The 6,290-nt window shown below is 51.1% G+C and overlaps 1 long non-coding RNA gene across 1 annotated transcript; it reads right to left on the bottom strand.

Annotated features, from left to right (window-relative positions):
* Positions 1 to 2,755: 2,755 nt before the first annotated feature.
* LOC138100642 (uncharacterized) lies at positions 2,756 to 3,281 on the bottom strand. The gene is made up of 3 exons (XR_011146866.1): positions 3,142 to 3,281; positions 2,976 to 3,060; positions 2,756 to 2,894 (listed from the first exon to the last, which is right to left on the bottom strand). It is a non-coding gene; the product is annotated as an uncharacterized lncRNA (long non-coding RNA).
* Between the last annotated feature and the right edge of the window lie 3,009 nt (positions 3,282 to 6,290).

Genomic DNA, 6,290 nt, shown 5'->3' with positions numbered 1-6,290 from the left:
GCCATCGTCATCGTCACAGAGTATACCTGGGTTAAGAGGAGACGAGGTGATGCGGCACTGCCGAAACTTGAGTGGGCCCTCGCTCCTCCCTCCCTCCGCAACTCACTGCAACTACCCGGCCGTTGCCGAAGGCAACCTGGACGGCACGTTCAAATGGAAAAGGTAAAGGCTTTGTCAAGGAGTCCTGTAATACTTCCGGCGGGCTAACGACAGCGGCGAGCCAGGTCCATCAGCCAGTTGGCAAGGAGTTTCACCATAATACATGGGGACTGCCTAAAGCACACAAATGATAATGGATGCTTAAAGCTTAGAGTGACAGAACTTGGCATCGAAACAATAACAACCGGTTCAGTACACCGGTCACCACTTACCTCACTAACTTGACTTTGACTGCTGAGATCTGGCATTACCTCCTAAAAACAAAGACAAAGAACAATGCTGTAACACAGCCACCAACTACACTTGCCCCGCAAACAAACGGTGACTGACCTTCCTGCAGGAAACCCCCTCACCTGGTATGGGGCGCTCTGCCACAGATTTAATCTGCCTGCATCTGCAAGAAAGTGATGACAAAAGTCAAAGGGCTGCATGAGAACTTCACAGCTCCAGCCATCTTCTGACAATCTAGAAATATCATCTAGAGGACAAACTGCACCCTACATTACAAATTTAAAGGCCTTGGGCCTTGTTCTATTACATTGATATGCCAGGGTATGCAGCAGGGCAGAGCAGCTCTGGGCCATTCCATGCAGGCACCCGTGACACAGGAGACGACAATCAAGGGGATGCAACAAAGAGAGAACTCTCGGCGAAAAGCATGACTGCAAGCACATCAAAGGGCTAAGGCAAAAGACCTGTGACACAAGATGCCCAAAAGACACGGCATGCACAATAGACAAGTGACGCAACATGCACTGCGATTGCTCTGCCCTGCGCACCTCAGCATTGCGATCAAATGTGAGGCTTTCCCATTATGTGGGCTAAGGGGCCCCTTCTTGGATATCCCCATCTCCAAAGCTGACTCAAAACTCCCTCCCAGCAAGCCCCGACCCGACACCCTGCTTTCATTCCCTCCGTGGGTCATATCCCTCAACTTATCTCTCAGACGTCTGGGGATGTGAATCTTTCTGGGGCGCAAAAAAGGCCGCCTCTCGCTGTCCCAGAAGCTGCTGCCATTTCCAGGCTGCTTTCTCTCAGTTAACTACAATAAAGACAACCAAACATCAGTATATGAGCTACATGGCATGTCAGCCAAAACGCAACAATTCCACTACTCACTGTCTACTAAGAGAGCCCGGGTCCTCAGGCCGCGCTCCAAGGCCGACGCCATCATGGCAGTGTATACCGGGGTTGAGTGGAGACGAGGTATACAGCATTGCTGAAACTTGAGTGGACCCTCGTTCCTCCTCCCTCCCTGACATCCTGCAACTCCTCGGCCATTGCTGAAGGCTACCCAGACGGTTCCCTTACATGGAAAATGTAAAGGCTTCATCGCAGAGTCCCATGATACTTGCAGAGGACTCATGAGGGCAGCAAGCCAGGTCCCTCAGCCAGTCGGTGAGGGGTTTCAGTGTAATACAAGGGGAGCGCCTGAAACACACAAATGACAAAGGATGCTTAGAGCTGTACCAGAACTTGGCACCCAAGAAATAACAAGTGGTTCTTTCCACCAGTGACTTCTTACCTCGTTCACTTGACCTTGACTGCTGAGATCTAGCTTCACCGCCTAAGAACAAAGAAAGAATAATGCTGTAACACAGCCACCATTTATGCTTGCCCTGCAAAGACAAACAGTGACCGACCTTCCTGCGGGAACCCCCTCACCCAGTATGGGGCGCTCTGCCATGGATTTAATCCGTCTGCATCTGCAAGAAAGCGAAGACAAAAGTCAAAGAGCTGCATGAGAACTTCACAGCTCCAGCCATCCTGTATGAGTCTAGGAATACCATCTTGAGGCCAAGCTACAACCTACACCACAAATTCCACAGCCCCAGGCCTTGTCCTATTACATCCATACTCCACAGTATGCTGCAGGGCAGAGCAGCTCTGGGCCAAACCCACTCAGGCACCCGTGACACAGAAGATGACAAACAAGGGGACACAACAAGGAGAGAGAACTCTGGGCTAGACAATCACAAGGACCGAGCAAATGAGAAATCAGATGACCGCGGCGAGACCGACGGTGAGCCAACGAGGCTGCAAGAACCCTGGCAGAAGAGGATGATAACAGAAGGGCTTATTCCAAGAACCGCAAAGATGGATGCCCAAGAATTTGACGGGTGGAATCCTCTAGCTAGCTTCACATTCTTAAAAGTCCTCATCCTCTATAATGGATCATTGCAGTGCACAGCTGTCGATGCAGCTCAGAACAAGACCTGAAAAGACACTCGACTCAACGACACTGAAGAGAGACGTGGTTTTGATGCACCTCCAAGCTCACGAGTCAAAGGATCAATGGTATCGGCAACGCACTGAGGAACACCAAGAACAGAGATGCTAAGAATAATGCCCAGCATTTGCAATAAGCATCTCAAAGGGCTAAGGCAAAAGGCCTGTGACAGAAGATGCACAAAAGACAGAGAACGCACAATAGACGTGTGACGTGTACCAGGCCTGCTCTGCCCTGCGCACCTCGGCACTGTAGTCAAAAGCAAGACTTAAGCTTTCTGGGGCCTAAGGGGCCCCTTCTTGGGTATCCCCACCTCCAAATCTGACTCAAAAATATCTCCCGGTGAGTCCCAACTCAACACCCAGCTTTCACTCCCTCTGTGGGACACAGGTCTCGACTTATCGCTTGGATGTCTGAGGATGTCAATCTGCCTCGGGTGCAAAAGAAGGCCACCTCACCATGCAGGAAGCTCATGCCTTCATCGGGCTGGTTATCTCTTGGCAAACTACAATAAACAAAACGAAACAGACATCAGTGCATGAACTTAGCGGCACCTCAGCCAAAACCTGTCAATTCTGCCACTCACCATCTCTTAAAAAGGCTGGGGTCCTCGGGCTGCACGCTTTGGCCAAGCTCCGAGGCCAATGCCATCGCCATTGTCACAGGGTATACTGGGGTTAAGAGGAGACAAGGTGATGCAACACTGCCGAAACTTGAGGGGGCCCTCAATCCTCCCTCCCTCCACAACTCACTGCAACTACTTGGCCGCTGCCGAAGGCTTCCCAGACGGTGCCTTCACATGGAGAAGGTAAAGGCTTCGTTGCGGAGTCCCGTAATGCTTCTGGAGGGCTCACCAGGGCAGCAAGCTGGGTCTGTCGGCCGGTCAGCGAGAGGTTTTGATGTAATACAAGCAGAACATCTAAAACACACAAATGACAATGGATGCTTAGAGCTGTACCAGAACTTGGCACCCAAGGCATAACAAGTGGTTCTTTCCACCAGTGACTTCTTACCTCGTTCACTTGACCTTGACTGCTGACATCTGGCTTTACCTCCTAAGAACAAAGACAAAGAACAATGCTGTAACACAGAAACCATTTACACTTGCTCTGCAAACACAAAAGGTGACGGACCTTAATGCAGGAACCCCCTCACCTGGTATGGGGCGCTCTGCCACGGATTTAATCTGCCTGCATCTGCAAGAAAGTGATGACAAAAGTCAAAGCGCTGCATGAGAACTTCACAGCTCCAGCCATCTTGTGACAATCTAGGCATATTATCTAGAGGCAAAAATACACCCTACATTACAGATTTAAAGGCCTTGGGCCTTGTTCTATTACACCTATATGCCAGGGTATGCAGCAGGGCAGAGCAGCTCTGGGCCAAACCCATGCAGGCACCCGTGACACAGGAGATGACAAACAAGGGGATGCAACGAGGAGAGAGAACTCTCAGCAGAAAGCATGACTGCAAGCACATTAAAGGGCTGAGGCAAAAGACCTGTGACAAGATGCCCAAAAGACACAGCATGCACAATAGACAAGTGACACATCATGCACTCAGGTTGCTCTGCCCTGCGCACCTCAACATTGCGATCAAGTGTGAGACTTTTCCATTATGTGGGCTAAGGCACCCCTTCTTGGGTATCCCCATCTCCAAAGATGACTCAAAACTCCCTCCCAGAGAGCCCTGACCCAACGCCCCGCTTTCATTCCCTCCGTGGGTCGCAGCCCCTCAACTTATCTCTGACGTCTGGGAATGTGAATCTTCCTGGGGCGCAAAAGAAGGCCACCTCTCTCTGTCCCAGAAGCTGCTGCCATTGCCAGGCTGTTGTCTCTCAGTCAGCTACAATAAAGACAACCGAACATCAGTACACGAGCTTAGTGGCACGTCAGCCAAAACCCAACAGTTCCACTACTCACCGTCTTCTAAGAGGGCCCGGGTCCTTGGCCGCACGCTCTGGCCGTGCTCCAAGGCCAATGCCATCATAGCATGGTATGCCTGGGTTGAGTGGAAACGAGTAGTTGCAGCATTGCTGAAACTTGAGTGGACGCTCACTCCTCCTCCCTCCCTCCCTGATTTGCCACAACTCCTTGGCCGTTGCCGAAGGCTACCCAGATGGTACCTTCACATGGAAAATGTAAAGGCTTCGTTGCAGAGTCCCCTGATACGTGCAGAGGACTCACGAGGGCGGCAAGACGGGTCCGTCGGCCGGTTGGTGAGGAGTTTCAGCGTAACACAAGGGGAGCGCCTGAAACACACAAATGACAGTGGATGCTTAGAGCTGTACCAGAACTTGGCACCCAAGGAATACCAAGTGGTTCTTTCCACCAGTGACTTCTTACCTTGTTCACTTGACTTTGACTGCTGACATCTGGCTTTACCTCCTAAGAACAAAGACAAAGAACAATGCTGTAACACAGCCACCAGTTACACTTGCCCTGCAAAGACAAACAGTGACCGACCTTCCTGTAGGAACCCCCTCACACGGTATGGGGCGCTCTGCCACAGATTTAATCCGTCTGCATCTGCAAAAAAGTGATGACAAAAGTCAAAGTGCTGCATGAGAACTTCACAGCTCCAGCCATCTTGTGTCAATCTAGGACTATCATCTAGAGGCCAAACTACACCCTACATTACAAATTACAAGTCCCTTGACCTTGCCCTATTACATCTATATGCCAGACCATGCAGCAGGGCAGAGCAGCTCTGGGCCAAACCCACTCAGGCACCCGTGACACAGAAGATGACAAACAAGGGGACACAACAAGGAGGGAAAACTCTGGGCTAGATGATCACAAGGACCAAGCAAATGAGCAATGAGATGACGGCAGCGAGACCGACAGTGAGCCAACGAGGCTGCAAGAACCCTGGCAGAAGATGATGATAAGAGAAGGACATATTCCATGAACCGCAAAGATGGATGCCCAAGAACTGGACGGGTGGAATCCTCGAGCTAGCTTCACATAGCCTTCATCCTCTCTAATGGATCATTGCAGTGCACAGCTGACAATGCAGCTCAGAACAAGACCTGAAAAGACACTCGACTCAACATCGTTGAAGAGAGACGTGATCCTGACGCACCTCCAAGATCACGAGTCAAAGGATCAATGGTATCGGCACCACACTGAGGAACACCAAGAACAGAGATGCTAAGAATAATGCCCAGCCTTTGCGATAAGCATCTCAAAGGGCTAAGGCAAAAGACCTGTGACACGAGATGCACAAAAGACAGAGAACGCACAATAGACAGGTGACATGTACCAGGACTGCTCTGCCCTGCGCACCTCGGCACTGTGATCAAAAGCAAGGCTTAAGCTTTATGAGGCCTAAGGGGTCCCTTCTTGGGTATCCCCACCTCCAAGTCTGACTCAAAAATACCTCCTGGTGAGGCCCAACTCAACACCCCGCTTTCACCCCTACTGTGGGTCACAGGTCTCAACTTATCTCTTGGATGTCTGGGGATGTCAATCTGCCTCGGGTGCAAAAGAAGGCTGCATCACCATGCGGGAAGCTCGTGCCTTCACCGGGCTGGTTATCTCTTAGTCAGCTACAATAAAGAAAACCAGACAAACATCAGTGCATGAACTTAGTGGCACCTCAGCCAAAACCTGTCAATTCTGCCACTCACCGTCTCCTAAAAAGGCTGGCCTCCTCAGGCCGCACGCTTTGGCCACGCTCTGAGGGCAACGCCATCGTCATCGTCACAGAGTATACCTGGGTTAAGAGGAGACGAGGTGATGCGGCATTGCCGAAACTTGAGTGGGCCCTCGCTCCTCCCTCCCTCCGCAACTCACTGCAACTACTCGGCCGTTGCCGAAGGCAACCTGGACGGCACGTTCAAATGGAAAAGGTAAAGGCTTTGTCAAGGAGTCCTGTAATACTTCCGGCGGGCTAACGA

Source organism: Aphelocoma coerulescens, unplaced genomic scaffold, assembly GCF_041296385.1.
Source record: "Aphelocoma coerulescens isolate FSJ_1873_10779 unplaced genomic scaffold, UR_Acoe_1.0 HiC_scaffold_123, whole genome shotgun sequence".
NCBI lineage: Eukaryota > Metazoa > Chordata > Aves > Passeriformes > Corvidae > Aphelocoma > Aphelocoma coerulescens.
Note: the sequence above shows the minus strand (reverse complement) of the source record. Positions and strands in the feature narration are given on the sequence as shown.